Source organism: Grampus griseus, assembly GCF_964374135.1.
Source record: "Grampus griseus genome assembly, chromosome: 15".
Taxonomy (NCBI): domain Eukaryota; kingdom Metazoa; phylum Chordata; class Mammalia; order Artiodactyla; family Delphinidae; genus Grampus; species Grampus griseus.
In genome coordinates this window covers 31,173,573-31,196,381 of record NC_139009.1, presented here as the reverse complement: position 1 = coordinate 31,196,381, position 22,809 = coordinate 31,173,573, and the positions used below count along the sequence as shown (strand labels likewise).

General features: G+C 43.4%; 1 long non-coding RNA gene across 4 annotated transcripts in view; it reads right to left on the bottom strand.

Annotated features, from left to right (window-relative positions):
- Positions 1-22,809, bottom strand: part of LOC309833450 — a 77,401-nt gene that overhangs the window by 3,051 nt on the left and 51,541 nt on the right. For all 4 annotated transcript variants that reach the window (XR_014297762.1, XR_014297763.1, XR_014297764.1 and 1 more), the window contains 2 exons: positions 6,965-7,181; positions 294-416 (listed from right to left, as the gene is read on the bottom strand). This is a non-coding gene — a long non-coding RNA (uncharacterized lncRNA). The remainder of the gene's footprint in view (positions 1-293; positions 417-6,964; positions 7,182-22,809) is intronic.

Genomic DNA, 22,809 nt, shown 5'->3' with positions numbered 1-22,809 from the left:
ATGTGCAAACGTCACCAGCCAGGAGTGGCAGATGCCGAGAGGCATCTGAAAACAGATCTCCATCTGGTAATGGGTTAGGCTTCCTGGGACGCAGATTAGAATAGTTTGAAATAAAGCGACGGAAGCACCGGTTTGGCTTTTCACGTATTGTTATGGTCTGTGGGTCATTTCCTGCCTTTGGAATTTATTTCCTTTCCAGGTTCAGCAGAACCCAATGAATACAAGAAAGAGATTGGGAGTTTTCTTTGCCTCGGGCCCAGCAGAGGGGTAGCTCTGTATCTGTGAACTTGTACCTCTGAGATGGGTGCCTCTTCCCATCTGCTCTCACTGAGCCCGGTAGGAGGGAAGCTTTAGGAATGGGACAATAAATGGGGAAGGGAGCCATCTCCAGTTAAGTCAGATGAATCCTCTTGTTCCTAGAAAACAAAAAGGGAAAGAATCGATTGGGAGGGTGCAAAGGATGCTTTATGTGGGGCAGCTCCTTACTATGAGTATCCCGTTCAGGGAGGGACACAGCCCCTCTCGGAAAGAGGCCGACACCAGCTCCATGTAGTTAGGTCCTGAGGACAGGTTGCTTCACAACCATGACCTGTTTTGTTTTATTTTACTAACCTTCGTTTCCCACTTTGTCCCCCCAGAGATTTAACGTAGCAACAACTGTCTTCCTGGCAGCATTTTAATGCTCATTCTGGGCACTTTGAAGCTGATGTGAATCCTTACTGCAAAATTTCTCCACAGCTCCCAGTATGCCCTGAACAGCCGCTGTAGTTCTGCAGTGCAGGGACGCCCCAGAGGTCGGGGTGAACCGTGTAACTCAGAGGGCCGTAAGAGCTGGTCAAAACTTAATGCAGAGGCTGCTGCCACTGCCGTCTCTCTTAAGTCTGAAAAGGTTTGTCTCTCTGGAGAGTGATCCACAGTCACAAGTTCCTTCTGAAAAGCCAGCTCATGCAGGCCTTGCTGTCAGGAGGAAGCTCGTGGAGTCTGTTCACATGTCCACAGCCCAGCTCTCTCTAGACTGAGAGATCAGAGTTCACAGCTTTAGAGGAAGGGCTAATTTTTGCCCCAATCCTCAGCCTAAGCACTGCTAAATTGGCAGCAAGTGCGCTGTCAATGCAAAGGAAGGGGCAGCTGGTGATCAACCTTGATCCTGGTGGCCCCCTCCCCCATTCCCAGAAACAAGAACCAGAACACTCTCCCCTCCCCCACTGCCTTGACAGGAAGCCAGGAGAGAATCAAAGTGACCTTTCTGAATCACACCGTCTCATCGTCTCATCGGGTGTCCACAGAAATGGTCTGTGACCTTCACAGTGATGTTTCCAACACTGAGGAAGTTCCAGGGGAAGTAAGTAAGTGGCTAGGGGCAGACTTGGCTCTATAAATAAGCAGCGTCAGAAACACCTGTATGGTACGATTTGCAAAGCAAGGAGAAGTCTGCTGAAGAGCCCCATTCTTCCTCTACAAAAGAGCACTCTGGAGGATTAAGGCATTGTGTTTCCATGTAAAAGTGTAACCTGGGACTGGTTAACTTTCTACGCCTTTGCTTTTAAACTTTAGAGAGTCTTGGTTGCACAGGTCTGGCAGGAGGCCAAGGATCTGCATTTTTTATCAAGCCCACCTGCTGATGCTGGTACAGGTGGTCTGTGGCCCATACTTTGTAAAACTGTGCTGAGAGAATTGTGAATTATTGTCATATTAACATGGGCTAACTGGTGATACCTGGATTCCAGGCCAGGCTTTGGCGCTCTGTGTGGGCAAGATAGTTTAATTCTCGGAGACTGAAGGCCTCAGGACCAGATGGTGACCGCTATAAATTTAGGTGGAGGCTGGTTTCTAAAATTATGGCTCAAAAGCCTGCAAAGTATGAGGATGCGTCCACAGGGTCAAAGAGGGCAGGACTTCTGCAGCATGTCCTGAGCACTCACTGAAGTTCTGTGGTGCAGAAAACCCCAGAGGCCCGAGAGGACCCTCTGACCTCAGGGCTGCAGTCCTGATATCCTACATCTTGGGGTACAAGAACTGAAGGAATAGATATATCTCCTTTCCTTGCCCTCAGCCATTTCCAAATGGGAAAAAAGAAAAGGGAGAAAATAGATTTATTCAGTGCTTTATATGCCTTTATATCTTTTAAAGTCTCAAGTAGCCCTAGTATCATTAGTCCCATTTTGAAGATGAGAAAATTGAGGATTAAAGATGTTGCACAACATTGTACTTCAGCTATACTTCAATAAAAAATAAATTTAAAAAATCACAACATTGTGATTCAAATATACTTCAATAAAAAATATATTTAAAAGTAAGATATCGGATAACTTTCGAAAATTCCCAAGGTCAGATGACTACTGAATGCTTGAGCTGAAATTTGAACTCCTGTCTACCAAAGTCCAAGTTCCATTTTCTTTTCACAAAACCATTCATAACTAAAAGTTATGCTGTGACCGTTCTGAGGGCCTAGATGTTTTGAGACCCTCAACATACCCTCGCCTCTCCCTGACCTTCATCCATACCGGTTACCCACTCTGTTTCAGAATCTCACCTCATCTTTGATCTTTATTCCATCCCTGGTCTGCAACCAATCTCTCAGTCCTGCTCATGTCTTATTACCATAAATTCTTTAGCCCCAGGGGTGAAATATCGTCACCTCTCCTGGGCCCAGGAGGACTTTTCTGATCCATAATTACTCCAGCCAATGACTTTAAGACCAGTGGGTCCTAGAGAACCCAGGATATCGCCAGAGGTTTCCACGGACTGAGAATCCTCAAATGCTTGAGTGGCATCCGTGTATTTACCGATCTGAGACCCCTCCCCTCAATCTCAATCCCTGTATTCCCTATGCCCCACCCCCAGATCGCTTCTCAAATCAGGGCAGAGATGCAGGAAACCTGGATCAGCTGTTGCCCTTCTATTAGGAGGAAATGCCGCCTCAAACCTCAACTTCCTAGTAACAGTGATTATTCTGGAATGCTGGGCACCCCCTAGTGGGAGTAACAGAGAGAAAAGACAGACTTTTGATGCTGTTCTCAATAACCCATCCACCCCCAGCTTCCTGCCCCTCAGCTGTCTTTGCCTTTGCGCCCATCTCACTGTTCTTGAAATGATTCATTCTTCCCATGATGACTGGGCCTTTTGCCCCATAAAACCCTCCCTGTCTTTACAGACATAATGAACTAAAATTAAGCAGAAGGCAACTCAGGCAGAACAGCAGGAAAAACTTCCTATAGTGAGAGCTCTTAAAACTCTAAAATTCCTTATAAGGCAAACTACGACCTAACTGCACTGGGAAAACAATAGAGAATATCTCGGAAAGATAATTTTGGAAGTGGGGAGGATAAGGGAAAGACTGCTTTCCTGATTTCGAAATACATGTTAATACACACGTCTGACCCCCTCAGCCTGAACTGAAGACTTACATTAATGCCCTGTACTATGTTTAATGCCCTGTGCTATGTCTTACCTCTTCTAAGGCCAAGGGAACACTCAACATTTACCCATTTTGGAATAAACTGATAAAGCCCTGTCCTAGCAGAGGGGCAGCCCATCTGTGGACTGGGCGCTGTAGACCGCTGTGGGACATTCTGAACATTTGTCACTATCACTCACTCTTTAAAGACCCTGGCCATAGCCCCCCCTCCCACCCCATGACAGGGGATGAGCCCTATTACATTATAATCAATAAACCATTTTCTGAGTACCTACAATACACAAGGCTCAGGTAGACCCGATCTTATGCATTTTAAAGATCTGCCCACATCTAGTTTAGTCCTTTGTCCAAAAAAGGGCTTTAACAAAAAAGAGAGAGAGAGGGCTTCCCTGGTGGCGCAGTGGTTGAGAGTTCGCCTGCCGATGCAGGGGACACGGGTTCGTGCCCCGGTCCGGGAAGGTCCCACATGCCGCGGAGCGGCTGGGCCCGTGAGCCATGGCCGCTGAGCCTGCGCGTCCGGAGCCTGTGCTCCGCAGCGGGAGAGGCCACAACAGTGAGAGGCCCATGTACCGCGAAGAAAAAAAAAAGAGAGAGAGAGCTAAAGTTTTCAAGTGCATGCATTAAGAATTCTTCTGGGCATATTCACAGTCCACATTTTAGTTAAATACCTCATCATTTGCTCACTGGGCAGGGGTCAGCCAATCTCATCCTGCAGCCCAATGCCTGTCCCTAGGGGATGTTATAATTGCATAGCATCTCACCTCTATGCTTTTGGTTGTTATGGTCTTACTTGTTCCTGGATTTGAGTCATCAACTCATTAGTGCCCATTCAAGTTAACCTTTCCTGATAAGTTCCCTGAAACCTTGCTCATAATGCTAGCAATTCCAGTGCAGAATTATCTCTGCTCTGGCTTCTGCCTCATCTTGAACCAAGTCGATTGGACAGTCTAATCTCCCAACGGCTTACAATGTTGATCTCTTTCAGCTTTTCTTTCAGAGCCATTTGATGATGTTCATCTCTCCGACAACCAAGAACTTTGGAAAAATCTCTCCCCTCGGGCATTTCCATTTTTGTGTCCTTGCAAACTCAGCAGAGGCTTTTCACGAGGAACCTCCGTGGGGGGTTAGAGGACACACTGGACCCCAGTTCACGGGACCTCTGGGAGGCAGAGAAAGGTCAAGGATGCTCCATGGTCAGCCTCTCGGGCCTAACAGCAGAAGCTGGGACTCCTTCCTGCATAACTTGGGCTTCAGTTAAAGGCATTTTTTAGTCTGGAGACCTTTGACCTCCACTCTGAATGGAACACTCGAAGGGTGAAGTAAGGTTCTCTGTTGGCAAGAAAGACACACTGATCTCTGGCCCTGGTGTGTCCGCCAACCTGGAAAGACACCCAAACTGTGGTGAGTTAGCTGAGCCACCTAGAGTGCTACTTACTGGCAGAGTCAACCATTCCCCTTCATGTAAGCTGGCCTTGACTTTAGAAGAAAGGGTAGTGATGTGTTTATGTGCTCAGAGGAGAAAACACTATGGAGAGAGAATGAGAATTAAAAGGGATAAACCCAACTAGAGGCTGCTTTGGGTGACTGGCCAAGAAATCATAGAGAAGCTCTGACAGTTAGAGGTATAGGAACTTCCACTACTTCTGTCTCTATTTTAGAAGAAATAAAAATTAAATCATAAACCTAAAGATGAAGGTGCATTCATTTGGGGAGAGGAACAAACAAGCTGTTACATTTCAAACAGATATCAGGGCTGCAAAAAATGAATACTTTTAACCTGCTAGTAGAAGGGCTTCTTTCCTGAAAGTTATCATCGATTAGACACCAACACCAAAGAGAAGTTTACAAAAAATTCTTTTTCATGCAGGTTAAGAGGCATTAATTTGGGCTGTCTGTAGTTAGCTGGATGCTTTCCAAGAAGAAGAGAAAGGTGGGCAACCAGAGCAGTTATGCGAAATTCAGGTGTGCACTTTGTGGGTAAAGGTGAGGAGAGTGTGCTTCAGCTGGCCCAGAGCTGCATCAAACAGAAAGCAATGGTTATGGAGTTTGGGGGGTGCCCAGCGGTGATGGGGTCCCTGGATCAGGCCTTGAGAGACCCAACATTGAGCCCCCATGGCAGTGCTTGTGGGCAGGGGGAGAGGTCTAAGCTGCCTGCCAGTACCTACAGCAAGTTTGACCGATATACATTATCTGCTAATATCCTCAAGGGAAGGGAGTTATGTGCCAGCTGTTAACCTCCCAGGAAAGACAGGTGTGCAGCGCTTAGATGGCATTCAAGGAAACCAGGTGAGGGCGTGAACTCCGGCCAGAGAAGCAGGGTGTGTGACACTTGAGGGAGCTGAGTGGGAGTCATTAGGACTACACTCAGGCAGGGAAGAATGGGGTGTGGTGTGCCCATGAAAGGTGGGTGTGAGCATTCCAGAGCCTCGATAATGTTAATGAAAGAAGCTTTGGTAAATATAGACTGTAAGTCATTCTGACTGTCCTCAAACGTTTTCTCCAGCTGAGCTTCTGGTTCTTTTAAAGCTACAACATAAGGACATTCTCAATAAAGTTGAAGTTAAGAAACAGCCTCAGGGACTTCCCTGGCGGTCCAGTGGTTAAGACTCCGCTTCCACTGCAGGGGGTGAGGGTTCAATCCCTGGTCGGGCTGCATGGCCAAAGAAAATTAGAAACAAAACGAAAAAAATAGCCACAGATTGGACGAGATGATAGCTGTGTTTTGGAATCATAGTAGCTGAAGTTAAAGCAAGCGCTCCAGGCCTTCATCAACTTGACTTTCTTCCCCTCACTTCTAGGAAGGCTGTAAACCACTCTACTGTGTCCTTTCGACCCTTTATTTCCTGGAGTGCGCTGGAGCCAGTGTGTGCCACCTCCCAACCCCGTGTTCAGTTAACCTCATGGCAGCTCACAATCAGCCATGGTGGGAGTATTTATACTATGGAAATTGGCCAACACTACAAATCAGAGCTTTATGTTTGTTTCTGGAGAGCCAGTACACCATGTACTGTTGCTAAAAGTCCTTACATGGGAGAAGGGACAGTGAACTGAGGATGAAGGATGTCCAGGGGTGGGGGAGGGATGGTGAAGCCCAGAGTGTCCAGAGGGAAGCGGTAGATTGCCAGGATTGGGTCTGCCTGCCTCACAAATACCGCCCCCTGCAACACAAGCCTTGCATCCAATATTTCACCTGCTGTGTGTCTACGACACATGGAGATATTGCTTTCTGTTCACTGGGGCGAAGCGGGGTGAACTTGTTTTGAGGTTTCTGGTGCAGGTATAATAACGTAGGTACAGAATGTTTTTTTCTATTACGGATTTTAAAGTGTTTTCACGGAGATTCAATCCCACTTTTCCTCTTCCAACCTCCCCTGCCTCCTGGCTTCCCCGCCACCCCCTTCCAACAATACGTGCTCTCTGTCCTTCCCCTATATGTGCTTCCCACTGACCTTCGGATGCAACATCTTATCTATTATAAAAATATCCCTGAGCCAGATAATTATTACTCCCTCTAGAAGGGAGTTTTTTATTGTACATGTAAATCACCTGGAGAATCTTGTTAAAAAGCAGATTCGGGGCTTCCCTGGTGGCGCAGTGGTTGAGAGTCTGCCTGCTGATGCAGGGGACACGGGTTCGTGCCCCGGTCCGGGAAGATCCCACATGCCGCGGAGCGGCTGGGCCCGTGAGCCATGGCCGCTGAGCCTGCACGTCCGGAGCCTGTGCTCTGCAACTGGAGAGGTCACAACAGTGAGAGGCCCGTGTACTGCAAAAAAAAAAAAAAAAAAAAGAAGCAGATTTGCATTCAGTAGGTCCGGCTGGGCCCTGAGATTCCTCATTTCTAACAAGCTCCCAGGTGATACTGACGCTGCTGGTCAGCAAATCTCTCTCTCAGTAGCAGAGCTGTCGGCTGGACACGTTAATCAACATGTCTCCAACAGTTGTCTCGCGCTTCTACCGTTTCTACTTTAAGAAGTTCCACCTCCATTTCTGGAAGAGGCAGCGCCTCCCAGGCTATTGGACCAGGAGGAGGATCATAACCCAGCAATCAAATCTATATGCCAGGCGGGCTGGATTCTCTTTCAAGAATCTGAGCTAGAATGCTGTCCTAGCCTGGGTTCCCCCACAAAACAGAGCCTGAGACAGAAGTTGGCACATAGCAATTTATGTGAGAATCCCATAGAATAAGAGGGCAGGATATGGGGAGCAAAAGAAGGAAGGAATAAAAAGCAGTACTAGGATGTATTTGTTCTTGAACTGATCCTGGCAAGGCGCAACAGGCACTCAGTCCCATGGGACGTGCCAGTGGGCCTTCTGCTATGCATCTCATTACTATCTCAAGCATTTATATGGCCTTTCCTTTACGAAATTACTGATTAAATGCTTGATAACCCTTTACTTTCCAGTTTTCAAATAATTACTTGGCTCCCTAGCATGGTTAGTCACCAATAAATTCTATTTTATATGATTATGAACTCATGGATTTAAATATATTTAATGCACTTCAATCCACTGCAGTTATTATTCTAATGGGTGCTCAAATTATCCCATCTTTGGTCAGTGGAAGCTTATTCCTGTTGGTTCCTGAGTTTTGTGATACAACCCCAGTAGTCTTTTATGGCTTCCTTCTTTTCTGGTATGATAAGATATCCAATAGAACTTTCTGTGATTATGGTAATGCTCTGTATCTGCACTCTATGATGCTTTAGCCACTAGCCACATGTAGCTATTAACTACTTGAAATGTAGTTAATACAACTGAGGAACTGAATTTTAAACTTCATTTAACCATTGATTGATTTTATTTTAAATAGCCACATGTGGCCAATTGCCACCATATTGGCCAACACTATTCTATTTTGTAACAAATGAAGAAACTTAGGTACAGAGAAGCAGTGGGATTTGTCTGTGATGTAGTTCAATCCTTATCATTAGAATCGTGCAGGGAATGACTGCCTCTAAATAATCTGGGAAACGTTTAAAATACTGATTTCAGAGCCTCACCCTCAGATATCCTGATTCATTACGTATGAGGTGGTGCTCAAGAATCCGTTGTTTTAAAAGTTGTTATTTTAATATTACCATGCGGGGACTTTCCTGGTGGCGCAGTGGTTAAGAATCCGCCTGCCAATGCAGGGGACACGGGTTCGAGCCCTGGAAGATCCCACAAGCCATGGAGCAACTGAGCCTGTGTGCCACAACTACTGAAGCCCTCATGCCTAGAGCCCGAGCTCTGCAACAAGAGAAGCCACGGCAATGAGAAGCCCGCACACCACAACGGAGACCCAACACAGCCAAAAATAAATAAATAATTAAAATGTTACCATGTGATTCTGATGAGCAGCTAGGTTCCAGAACGATTATATTAGATTACTGGAATGTAGTATTTACGTTACAGCTATGGTTCATTGAAGATCATTCCAGTGAATCAACTGTACATCTTTAACTCCTTGTGGTAAGTTTCTGAAGTCAGAGGATCCACAACACTCTGCTAGTTATGGGATCAAGAGCTACAGGTGCTTACAGAGGCTCTCCTCTCTCTGGCTTCAGTACAGGTCTCTGGCCTTAGTCTGTTTTCCCTGCTATAACACACATACCATGGACTGAGTAGCTTATAAACAGTAGAAATTTATTTCTCACAATTCTGGAGGCTGAGAAGTCCAAGATCAAGGCACCGGCTGATTCAGTGTCTGGTGAGAGTCCGCTTCTTATACATCATCTTTTCACTGAGGCCTCTTTTATAAGGGCACTAATCTCATTCGTGAGGGTTCTGCCCTCATGACCTAATCACCTCTCAAAGACCCCCACCTTCTAATACCATCACCTTGTGGGGTAAGAGTTCAACATATGAACTGGGGGAACAGAAACATTCAGATCATAGCATGGCCCGCATTCATGCATAATTTTAAAAGACACAAAGCCAAGCCAAGGGCGGACAGCCTTCACCCTCAGACCAGCCTTCCTAACCCACTGTACCTTCTGTGTATGTCCAGAATTGTGAAAGATCTAAGATTTTACCCTGTTTACGCAATAACCAGTTAGCTGCCACAGATTCATGGATGCTGGTAGAAGACCCGAGACTCCTGGGCCAAAGACAAAGGACTTCATTACATTCTACACACAGAGCAACATGAGATTCATGTTCATGTCATTTCCCCTTGCCCTCCTCCAATCCCAAGGGGGTGACAGGGTAGCCCATGTGGATACCACACACACAGTGGGTTTCCAACACAGCTGAAGAACCCCAGTCTTTTATAATGGGCTGCCCAACTTTGAACTTGCCCAACCTTGCCCCAGAGGGAGACACTGTCTTTATTATAAAGTACAGAAAACAAAGCTTCCTTCTGCTCCAGAGGGAAGATACTATCTCTATCTGCCAAGGCTGTTCAATATAAAAATACCCCTGAAAAGACAGTCTCAACAAAAGGCTGCCGATGCCTTTGCTTGAAGACATGCAGAAACATGAAAGACCCATGGAGAATAGTCTCCCCACAGTGTACACCCCAGGGCTCTATTCTTGGTCCATCCTCAGCACAGTGAACCTGAACCAAGACTAAAGTACCTAGAAGGAGACCCTCTATGTTCTCCCAGCTAGGATGGTTTTGCACATGGCTCTGTCCCCTAGCAGGAGGTCGTAATGCATAGAAGAGCAGCCTCTAAAGTCACACCATCTGGGTTCGCATCTCAGCTATGCCACTTATTAGCTGTATGTCATTGAGAACTTTATTTAACCTCTCCATGCCTCAATCTCCTCATCTATAAAATGGGAATATAATAACACCTACCTTGAGGTTATTATAACAATTACATGAGATTACCAAATTATTATAAATATTACATGACATTGTAAAGATTACATGTAAAGTATTTAATACAAGTTTCAGAGCGAGTCCTCTGTAAATATTAGCCATTGCTATTATCACTCTTTTATCATTCATGCATTCTCATGACTTTTCCTACCATGGTAGACCTACTTGCTCATATAGAGCTCCAACACTCACTCGCTTTTTTGGGTTTAGCTAAAATGTCCAGTTCTGACCTGTGTCTTCCCACTGCAACCTGAGAGCCAGTGTGACGCCCTGTTGGGTTTGCTCTTTTCTAGCATGGGCACACTATGGCCTAATTAGCCACATACAACCTGCCACCTGTTTCTTTTAATAGTGTTTTTGGAACCCAGTCACATCTGGTCATTTACATATCGTCTATGGCTGCTTTAGAGCAACAACAGAGTTGAACAGTAAAGACTAAAATATTTACCATTTGGTCCTTTAAAGAAAAAGTTTGCCAATCCTTGCCCTCTTCTATTCACAGCCTGTAAACCAACCCCATGCAACAGTCTTGGGGTTATTGATCACCAAGGGGACCAGGTAAGGGTGGAGAAGAATCACTACCAGCTCTCTTCATTTGAAAAACAACTCCGAAGTACTGTCAGTAGAGAAGGCATCAATTTAACCTTTTAAGAGCAGTGCTGTATATTATCCTTCTCTGAATTGGACTATTGACATACTTTATCATTTGGCTAATATCCATCCAGCAAGCAAAACGTTAATAAACTTTCTTTGTGTAAAGTTATTGGCTTAAAAACAGAAGACTATTTCTAAAGGAAACTTTCTTTGATTAAAGGATTTTATCAAAGAGGACTCTAAAAATAAATTAGCCTTTCAAATAAGAGTAAATATAGAAAGAATTTATCACTTTCATTTTCTCCACAAATACCTTTGACATGTTAATAACCGCCTAATGAAGACAGACATTAGATGAATATTTATGATGGCCATGTTTGATGAATATGATCCATGAACTATGCTTTGAATACTGGATTTCAGAACAAAGTCATAAGATACAGTTAGTCATCATAATTGAATATGCATTGAATGACCACTTTATATTAGGCCCTCAACCCACATAGAACTTTCAACTTCCTTTGTGCAATACTTTTTCAGGGCAGAGAGACAGAAAGTTACTTGAGAAGTCCAACTCTGACCAAATAACAACATAGATGCTTTTATCATGTTCAGAGGGCAGGCTTCAACAGCCTTCTGAAAGCAGCCCCAAACCCAGAAGTGCAAAAAGCGTGAGTGGGGAGGGAGTGTTTGGTAATTAGTGTTTTTTTGTAACGAAAACACTATAATATTTTAGAAGAGAAAAACTCCCTTTCTCCCTGTACCCCAGTCCATTTGCTCTTTTGTGTGTACATTTTTGTGTACTCCCATTTAGACTTCATCCAAATGCATCCACATGTGCACGTACTCTGAGAGTCTATCCCGATAAAAACCATTTTTAAAATGTGTACAGAAGTTTATCCACAACATGTTCATCACAGAGGAATCAACAGCATCACGTATCAGAGCTGCAAGCGGCTCTCAAAACTTGCTATACATGGGCACCACCTGGGAAGTTTGTTTTTTTTTAAATACTAACATTCTGGGCCCCCCTGCCAAACATCCTGATTTAATGAGGCTGAGGTGGGATCAAGGGTTGGCTATTATTTTAAAGCTCCCCCAGGTAATTCTATAATGCAGCCAGGCTGAGAGCCATTGACTGAGCCCAGTACCTTAATTTTACAGGTCAAATACTGAGCTCTGGGGGTGTACTTCAAACCTGCTGCCTTTTCCCCGGCCTGGATCCCTGGAAACGACAGCAAATAAACAGCCTCTATGAAAAGGAAAATACTCAAAGCGTTCCTTGGGTGGGCAGGTTGGATGTACTCCAGGGGTCTGTGCATAAGGATTTAGCCCTTGCAAAGCATAGAACAAAACTTTCTTGAAATATTCAAGATCTATAAATAGAGGGTCTGGTATCATCCCTTAGGTGGAGCTGCACCTTTGACCTAGTTAGAATATATTGTCCGAATGTTTGGGATTGTGTTCTCTCAGCCATCCTCTCCTGAGAGCGTAGGCTCCAAAACTGAAGCTTCCGCTCTTCTCTTTTCCCTGTGGTTGAAATTTAAAGTGCTTCTGTGTCGTCTCTCCCTTTGGGAATAGCCTCTGGAACTGGAGATTAATCATTATGCAAATATTAAATACTTTGAAAGTTCAAGAAAGGAAGGGAACTTGTTTAAGCAATCCTGTTATTGTAGTTTAAACAAGAGATAACAAACAGCAGTTGCGATTTGACCTGCATTCAAATTCTGTACAGTTTATGTGATTTCAAATTATATTTAATTCTTCTTTGAGATTTATATGTACCCTTGCCAAAACTTCTGGATTCCCATAAATCTCCAGATACATTGTCCCTCACCCGGCCTGTCTGCACTTCCTCCCAGACCTAAAGGCTGTTCTGGGAAAAGAGATTAAAACATTTCTCTCTTGGAATGTTAGTTTGACTGAGATGTTATTTAGATTTTTAAAATAGCCTAAATGCCTGGGATGATCTGAAAGGAAATGCTGCGGAGTGTAATGTTGCCTAATAAATAGGGCAAGTCATGCTCACTCAGGCACAGCCTAGAGGGAAAAACAGTCTTCACTCTTATCCTGAAGGTCAAAACTCCTTGGGTTCACTTGTCATATTTTCTCCGTGTCCTCACGGGTTTCTAAACAACAGACTGCTAGTTAATAATTCTTTATATTAAACTTCCCCTGTTCAAATCACTGGGTGGTTTCTCTCTCTTGATCTGACCCATACTGATACCAGGCCCTTGCTAGACACTGAGTTCCCCAAGAGCAAATGAAGTGCTCTAGGGCTGGGACTGGGGTGAGGTAAGCAAGGCACATAGGTTCATGGCCTTGCAGTGTTGTTCAAGTGCAGGGTGGGCACCTGAGGGTGGGCACCTCCTATAATGCTGGGCCCTAGGTCACTTTTTTGCCTCTCCCTAGTCCAGGTCCTGCTTTTTTTCCTTTCCTTTCCTTTTCTATTCTTTTTTTTTTTTCCAGAGCTTAGTCTAACATATTCCAGAGAATTCTAGTTAGTACTTGTTATCGACTGAATGTTTGTGTGTTCCCTCCCCTCAGTACACATATTGAAGCCCTAACCTCCAATATGATGGTATTTGGAGATGGGGTCTTTGGGAAGTAATTAGGTTTAGATGAGGTCATGAGGGTGGGGCCCTCATTTGGGGATTAATGACCTTATAAGAAGAGGAAGACAGAGAGAGAGCTCTCTCTCCACATGCATTCGCCAAGGAAAGGCCATGTGAGCACAGAGAGAGGCCAGGAAGTGGGTCCTCACCAGGAACTGAATCTATTAGCAACTTGATCTTAGACTTCCCAGTCTCCAAGACTATGAGAAATAAACGTCTATTGTTTCAGCCATCCAGTGATGGTATTTTGCTATGGCAGCCTGAGCTAAGACAGTGCTCAATTAGCATTTAGTGAAAGGCTGAATTACTTTTCCCTTTCAGAATCATTTCTCTAATTCAGCTTAAGAAAACAGTTGAATCTAGAAGCAGTACAGGGTGATGTTCAAAACTGAGACTCCGAAGTCTTGTAGACCCAAGGTAAAACCTACCACAGCCCTGATCCAGTTATTCTCTGTGCCTCAGTTTCTTTAGCTGTAAAGTAGACATAATAATACCTACTTGATGGAGTTGTGGAAAGGATTAAATAAGATTATGCATGTAAAAGACTTAGCTCAATGCCCTCAAATATCAGCTTGTAGTGTTGATAAGTAAGCTAAAGTTACTCCCCATCAAATTAACCAAAACTCCCCCTACTCTGAGGCACAAAATGAGGAAATTAAAAACCAAAATTCAGTATGTCAGTAAGTAGTCTTTCAGAGAGGGTCTAAAATCACAAAAGTTGAACATTGCCTCTCTGTGTTCCAAGAGCCAAACAAAAGCCAAAGTAAACAAAGTTTAGGAAGGAACGTAAAAAACAGAGCAATGGCATCAGTCGCCTTTCCCATAAGAGAAGAGACTGGTTTAGAGTAAATGTTCAGTCAGTTCTTTTTCTTGTTTCCCTTTCAAAAAGTTGAAACTTTATTCAAATTCAATTCAATGAGGATATTTAGTGCTTCTTCCGTGTTCCAGGAATTATGCTAGTTAGTAAAGATTCAAAAATAAGATATCCTTGCTCTCCAGCAGCTGAAGGTCTTGAGGTACAGACATAAGTATGTAAACAAAGCAAAGGTTATTTTGAGTGACGGTTACTCTGAGGTGAAGGTCACGGGTTCTGCAGGAGAGAAAGAGGGAACTGGCAAGGTCAGAAAATCACTCCCAGAGAGAAAAAGTAGTATTTGTATTGCTATTGCCCTGCAGAAGTGGAAAGGGAAAAATGGAAGGCATGACTCGCATTTTTCAAGTGACTAGAGGAAGATGGTGTTTTGTCTGTGATGTGACCGACAAGGGTGTAATTTCCAAAATATACATACAGCTCAATAACAAGAAAAAACAAACAACCCAATCAAAAAAATGGGCAGAAGACCTAAACAGGCATTTCTGCAAAGAAGACATACAGATGGCCTATAGGCACGTGAAAAGAAGCTCAGCTTCACTAATTATTGGAGAAATGGAAATCAAAACTACAATGAGGTATCACCTCACACCCGTCAGAATGGCCATCATTAAAAAGTCTACAGGGCTTCCCTGGTGGCGCAGTGGTTGAGAGTCCGCCTGCCGATGCTGGGACACAGGTTCGTGCCCCGGTCTGGGAAGATCCCACATGCCGCGGAACAGCTGGACCCATGAGCCATGGCTGCTGAGCCTGCGCGTCCGGAGCCTGTGCTCCGCAACGGGAGAGGCCACAACAGTGAGAAGCCTGTGTACCGCAAAAAAAAAAAAAAAGTCTACAAATAATAAATGCTGGAAAGGGTATGGAGAAAAGGGAACCCTCCTACACTGTTGGTGGGAATGTAAATTGGCGCAGCCACTATGGAAAACAGTATGGATGTTCCTTAAAAAACTAAAAAATAGAGTTACCATATGATCCAGCAATCCCACTTCTGGGCATATCCAGAGAAAGCTCTAATTTGAAAAGATACATGCACCTCAATGTTCATAGCAGCAGTAGTAACACTAGCCAAGACACGGAAGCAACCTAAGTGTCCATCAACGGATGAATGGATAAAGAAGATGTGGTATACACATACATAAATATATATATATATGTATATATACACAATGGAATATTACTCAGCCATAAAAAAAGAATGAAATAATGCCATTTGCCTCAACATGGATGGATCTAGAAATTATCATACTAAGTGAAGTAAGTCAGGAAGAGAAAAACAAATATCATATGATATCACTTATATGTGGAATCTTAAAAAATGACACAAATGAACTTATTTAGAAAACAGAAACAGACTCACAGACATAGAAAACAAGCTTATGGTTACCAAAGCAGAAAGGGGGTGGGGGAGGGATAAATTAGGAGTTTGGGATTAGCAGATACAAACTACTATACAAAACAGACAAACAACAAAGTCCTACTGTATAGTACAGGGAAATACATTCAATATTCTGTAATAAACCATAGTGGAAAAGATATGAAAAAGAATATACATACATATATAACTGAATCACTTTGCTGCATACCAGAAACTAACACAACATTGTAAATCAACTTTACTTCAATTAAAAAGTAATTATCTGAAACCTGTTGTTAGAGTATTTGTTCATTCTGAACTAATGATATTGACAATGATAGCTGCCACTTATTAAGTACTTACAATATACTAGGCATTTTGTATGCCTTAATTCATTTCAATCCTTTCCCAAACCCTGGAAGGTCAGAATTATTATTACCATTTTACAGCTACAGGAACTGAGGCTCTGTGAGATTAGGTAACTCTCAGCCAGAGTAATAGAGCAAAGACCACCACCTTCCCCAGCTCTGCTCTTGGCCTCCTGCTGTTGCCTTTGTCCAATTTCTAATAATCTCTGCTTGTATACAAAATCACACAGGGCCCATAGAGCATTTCTAAACCTAAGCAAACATGACCTAAATGTCTTCATGAAACACTGGCTATTACATAGGCCAGATTCAACCAGCTTTTATTTACAACTGAAAATTATATTTTAACAGAAAAATAGATGTGCTACCCAAACCCAATCAACTTATTATATCACATCTCTAAAACAGGTCTACCAGGTTATTAATTGCAGCCACAAAGAATAACAAAAGAAAATGTTCTTGGATTTATACCATCCTCAGCCCAATTAGTAAGGCTTCCAGCACATAGCCTAACACACTATTCTGTCTCCTTCCCTTCCTCTGGTACAAGTTGTAGAAATGAAACAGTGAGCTGTGCAGGCAGATCAGGAGAGAACAGCTGGAAAGCAAGGTATCCAAAAACAACGGGATAGAGAATTACAGGCTTATCACCCACAGGCGTGGCTCACAGTCCTCTCCAAACCACCTCTTGAGAGACACAATTGCCAGTTGTGGTTTCACCCAGGAACTGGCCTTGGCCCAGAGCCTTTCATTCACTTGGCCAGGGACACTACACACCTAAGAGGTCATTCCCAGCCAATAGATATGCTCTCCATGGTCCCTTTAATCAAGCCCTGTATTGATGTTGGAGATAAGCTCATTAAAAGTAACCAAAGGACAGAACTGGGAACCATGGAAGTAGGATAGGAAGAGTAAGCTACATAAAATGGAAGCCCTTGGAACAATTGTATGAAGAGCCCCAGGGAATAATTTTGAGGTGGAGGTTAGAGGGAAACAGGACATGTCTACTTAGATTCTGGCACTCCAAAAAGAGAATTTATGACATTTGAACACACATTTCCTAGTTTGGGAAGGAATAATAGTGAGATGAGATTACTCTATGCTGAGCACTTTGCCCAGTCCATAGGAAGCACTCAATAAAAAAGAGCTGCCACTACTATTATCATTAAAAATTTGCTCCTGGGCTTCCCTGGTGGCGCAGTGGTTGAGAGTCCGCCTGCCGATGCAGGGGACACGGGTTTGTGCCCTGGTCTGGGAAGATCCCACATGCCGCGGAGCGGCTGGGCCCGTGAGCCATGGCCGCTGAGCCTGCGCGTCCGGAGCCTGAGCTCCGCAACGGGAGAGGCCACAACAGTGAGAGGCCCGCGTACCGCAAAAAAAAAAAAAAAAAAAAAAAAAAAATTTGTTCCTTATCATTAAGACCAGTTAAGGATGTTATACAAGATATAGTGCATCTGTGTATATAAGGGGCTGCCAAGGTGGGTATTGTGGTAGGCTTAAAATGGCCCTCCTGAAAGTACCAGGTCCTAATCCTTGGAAACTATAAATGTTACATTATTTGAAAAAATCAGTCTTTGCAGGTGAGATTAAGTTAAAGATCTTGAGATGGAAGAGTTTATTTTGGATTACCTGTGTGGGCCCTAAGTGCAATCACACGTGTCCTTATAAGAGAGAGGAAGTTTACACACACACACACACACACACACACACACACATGCTGGCAATGTGAAGATAGAGCAGAGAGAAATTTAAAGATGCTGGCCTTGAACTGGCCTTGAATATTGGAGTGATGAAGCCACAAACCAAGGAGTACTAGCAGCCACCAGAAGCTGGAAAATGCAGGGAATAGGTTCTGTCCTGGAGCCTCTGGAGGGCACATAGTCCCGCCAGTACTGAACTTAGCCCAGTGATACCGAGATTGGACTTCTGACCTCCAGAACTGTGAGATAATAAATTTTGATTGTTTCAAGCCACCAGGTTTGTGGTTTCAGTAGCCACAGAAAACTAATACAGGTATTAACTGGCTTTTCAACCTAGCAAAACTTATGGGTAAACTGTTGTCCAGCATGAGGCCTAGCTAATAGGTATTAATTGGATTATGCAGTTTCAAAGGTATAGGCAATGATGTGCTGATAAACCAGTACTCTGGAGAAAAAACAAAACAAAACCAAACCCTGATTTTTAGCAGATGCCAACTCCTTTGCTATAAATACTCCCACCATGGCCCAATTCCAAAGATTTAACATCTGGCTCACACAATTCTTTAGTACTGAACAATCAGCTCCCACAAACTGGTAGGAGCTGACTTCAGAACCTCCCTGTAGAGGTGCTCCAAACCACTAGCAAAATTGCTCTCAAACTGTACTGAGCATAATTTAATTTCTCCTTCATAATCCTAAAGGGTACTTCATGGTATTGTAGTTCCTGAGAGTCAACATGGGGAACATTAATTACCATTGCACTGTGTACGTGCAGAGTTGCTAATGAACAGATTTGTGGTGGATAGATTAAACACCGAAGGGCTGAGAAGGAAAAGGCAGAACAGAATGTCCCATCGGTTGTTAGCTGTATGGTTTTATTCCTTGGGGAGCTCTGGAAGGAATCCAGCAGAGGCTAACCCCTTCCTTAGGTAAATTTATTGTAGTGTAAATAGTAATAACTGTGACAGAAATCAAAATCATTTTCTTTCAATGGACTAAGGCTTTACAATTTTCAGAGTGAATTGGACTTTCACCTTGAGGAAAATAGAATAGAGGCTTTATCTCCAGAAACAAATGAAGTGTGTAAAATTCAGTCTCTCTCTTCAGCCTCATTCTACTGACTTCTCAGTAGCATTCCAGTTGCACATATCTGGGGCTTGGGAAATTTTCCTAGCTCTTGGGAAGGAAATTAACTAAAACATACAACATCTCTGGCAAGAGGCACCATTTCACACAAAAACTTTCTTGCAATAACTTCACATATTGCTTCCCCCGGTGGAATCACTGTCTCTAGGGAAAGCTTGGGTCTAAAACAACAACTCTGTTTTTAATGAAAGTGAGAGCTGAATGCTAAAACCAGAAGCCTTTATTTCTCAAGGAGAAGTCTCCATCTTAAAAATCACTTTTTACGGATGCCGACACGACAGAGATAAGTTCTTCCAGATTTTTTTCTTTATGTTTTCAGAGCATAAAAACATTTTAAAACTTCTTGAGTCAAAAAAATAAGCAAATATGGTTACTACTTCTGCAACTCAACAGTGTTTCCTATAGATGAAATATTCCAGAGTATCTGCTATTTACTGATACATGAAATTGGAGGTGGTGGGTGGTCACTGGAGAAAGATTGGTGGTTATGTGATTTATTCCTCAGTTAGGTTATGGGAATCAATGCTTTCAAATTTCAAAATTGCTTTATATGGCATATATGTATGCCATATATGATATATATTATATATGTAAATATATTAATATTTATTGTACATATTATATAAATAAATTATATATATTTATGGAAATAAAAGCCATATAGTTATTAGCCATCGTTGCTAGTAAAGGACAATAAAACCATTTCAATATTAAAGGATGAGGTTACCACTTGTGTTTCAATATGGATGTAGTGCATGCCCTTTATGTTCCCATGTGTACAAGGACCAGGATCTGAACCACAGGCTGTACTTCATGGTGTACCCTATTTATAAAAGATTTTCAGAATGCCTTTGTTGATCATCACAGTAATGAGATGGTATTAAGATGTTTGACAAACGCCTACTGCAGGCAACATGTTCATTCCTTAGAGGAAGGGGAGGGTCAGAGCTAGGAGGGTGAAGGACCAGATTTATGAAGCTTCAGTCCCTTCACCAAAGAGTGACAGGGAGCCAGTTCAAGCTCTCTGACTGTCCCATAGGCATTGTGGTATAAAAGTAGATAATTTGCTGTGAGCTTAAAATACAAAACCAGTAACCACTCTTAACTTTGCTACTGGATTGACTAATTGTTTTGCTTGTGAAATTATGTATACCTTGCAGAAAATTTTAAGAAAATCTTTGCAGTGTACATCAATTGAGCCCCCAAAATGACTTCCCTCTATTATAACACAAATGTCTGTCTGTAACAATTTTAACTAGCACTTTCCCACATGTGAGTGTGTTCAAAAACCTCTAAAAAGATTCTAATAATCAGATGTCAAATACAATGAGGTAGGAGGAGGAAGGAAAGTATGGAGAAGTAACAATTCACAGATAATCCAGTAATGCAACCTCTTAAATTAAAATATATAATCTCAACAGCTACTCCAAGAATTCCAAAGCATGTTCTTGCTCTTGGATAAAATCAGTAACAAAAAATGAGATGGTCAAAAGATAACAGCAAAAAGCGATCAGGAGAAATCATGATTTTGTAATATCCCCAAGCCAAAGGAACAATCCCCAAAGAGTGAGAGGAGCGGCTTCCCTGGTGGCGCAGTGGTTGAGAGTCTGCCTGCCGATGCAAGGGATACGGGTTCGTGCCCCGGTCCGGGAAGATCCCACATGCCACGGTGCGGCTGGGCCCATGAGCCATGGCCGCTGAGCCTACGCGTCCGGAGCCTGTGCTCCGCAACAGGAGAGGCCACACAGTGAGAGGCCCGTGCACAGCAAAAAAAAAAAAAAAAAAAGAGTGAGAGGAATGTGGGTTTGTGGATTAAGATATAGACCAAGGTTTGAATCCTGGGTGTCCATTTACAAGCTGTGGAATAACCTTGGGCAATTCACCTAATTCCTCTGAACCTTAATTTCCTCACTTCTTTTTTTTTTTAACAAAAATTTTTTTTAATTAATTAATTTATTTTTATTTTTGACTACCTTGGGTCTTTTTTGCTGTGTGCGGGCTTTTCTCTAGTTGCAGCGAGCAGGGGCTACTCTTCGCTGTGGTTCGTGGGCTTCTCATTGGGTGGCTTCTCTTGTCGCAGAGCACAGGCTCTAGGCGTGCGGGCATCAGTAGTTGTGGCACGTGGGCTCAGTAGTTGTGGCTCAAGGGCTCTAGAGCGCAGGCTCAGTAGCTGTGGCGCATGGGCTTAGTTGCTCCGCAGCATGTGGGATCTTCCCGGACCAGGGCTCGAACCCGTGTCCCCTGCACTGGCAGGTGGATTCTTAACTACTGCACCACCAGGGAAGTACCCCTCACTTCTTTTTTTTTTTTTAACATCTTTATTGGAGTATAATTGCTTTACAATGGTGTGTTAGTTTCTGCTGTATAACAAAGTGAATCAGCTATACATATACATATATCCCCATACCATCTCCTTTTTGCCTCTCCCTCCCACCCTCCCTGTCCCACCCCTCTAGGTGGTCACAAAGCACCAAGCTGATCTCCCTGTGCTATGCAGCTGCTTCCCACTAGCTACCTATTTATTCCCTCACTTCCTAAGTAAGATAATTACACCTACTTCATAAGGTTTTTGAGAAGACTCATAGTAGAAGCTCAGTAATTCTAACTATCACCCAACAGATAGGAAAGTCTGCTGTGTGGTTCTCTCTGAGGCTATGGGTGAGTGGATAAGGATGCCTCTAGCTGATGTGTGTCAGGGGATATAGCTGTTCTGAGAGGCAGGAAGGGTTGGGAGTGTGTGAAGGCTCCCCTGCTCCTATACTTCATTTGTATACTTTTGTCACCACCACAGGAGTCACCTGGCTGCGGTTAAGCCTTCACTGAGATGGTATGCATCATTCCAATTCCCATCTGGACGGAGGAAGGCCCAGAACTATTGACCTGCCTCTCAGCAAAGATTCACCGACTGGCCCCCTCCAGGAAGTCATCTGAGGGGCGGGTGTCCCGCGGTGCCAAGAGGCCTTGCAGCTGACAGCATACATTCTTTGCCCATTCTATGGATCTTGTACTGAGAGGCAGAACAGCACAGTAATAAGGAGGACAGGTTTTGATGTCAAACAGACCTATTTTCAAAGCCTGCCTCTGCCATGTGCCACCTCTAAGCCACAATCTTCTAAACAGTAAATGATGATCATAATAGCATTTACCTCACAGGGTCATTAGGAAAATTAATGGCCAGCATACTGAGTGCTGTCTCCATGCAAGTACTATTCTAAGGGCTTTGTTTAATTTAACTCATTTTTCACTTCAACTCTGTGAAGTATTTAGCATCCCCATTTTACAGATGGAGAAACTGAAACACAGTTTCCACTGCTTGCCCAAGGAACCAGAGCCATATTAGTTTGGCTCTGTGACCGTGTTGTTAGCTACTCTGCAACCTGGCCTAAGGAGAATAAATGAAATACGTACATACAGCACTTAGCAGTGTCTGGCACTTAGAAACCAATCCATGTGTGGTAGTAGTGTAGTAAGTTTAGCTACCGTGCATCTGATACTGCTTTATGGATTCCTGTTGGGTTGCTACCTGAACCTCTGTTGGTATGTGTTCACAGCATTTGTAGTCTGGCTCATCAGTAGATAAAGCCATGATGCAGATTTTGGGGGGTCATGCTGGCTGCATTTTCCCAAGTCACTGGAACTATCAGTGAACGGCTGAGCAGACGGATCAATAGGACCTGCAGTGACTGTTATTCATCCCCTGGGTAATTTGGCACTTGATCTCACCAAACCATTGAGAAATTGGTTTTATGGGCAACTAACTTCAGAAATGATGAATCTTGGCAAAAACTATATGGCCATCATTTAGGCTAATAAATTTTTCTATGTGGTAATTCCCTATGTGAGTTACAAACTTAGTAACATAATTTGAAAGGAAATTATTTTGTGTTCATGGTTGTGGGAACAGGAGAGTAAGAAGAGAGGGAAAGTTAGAGGTTAGC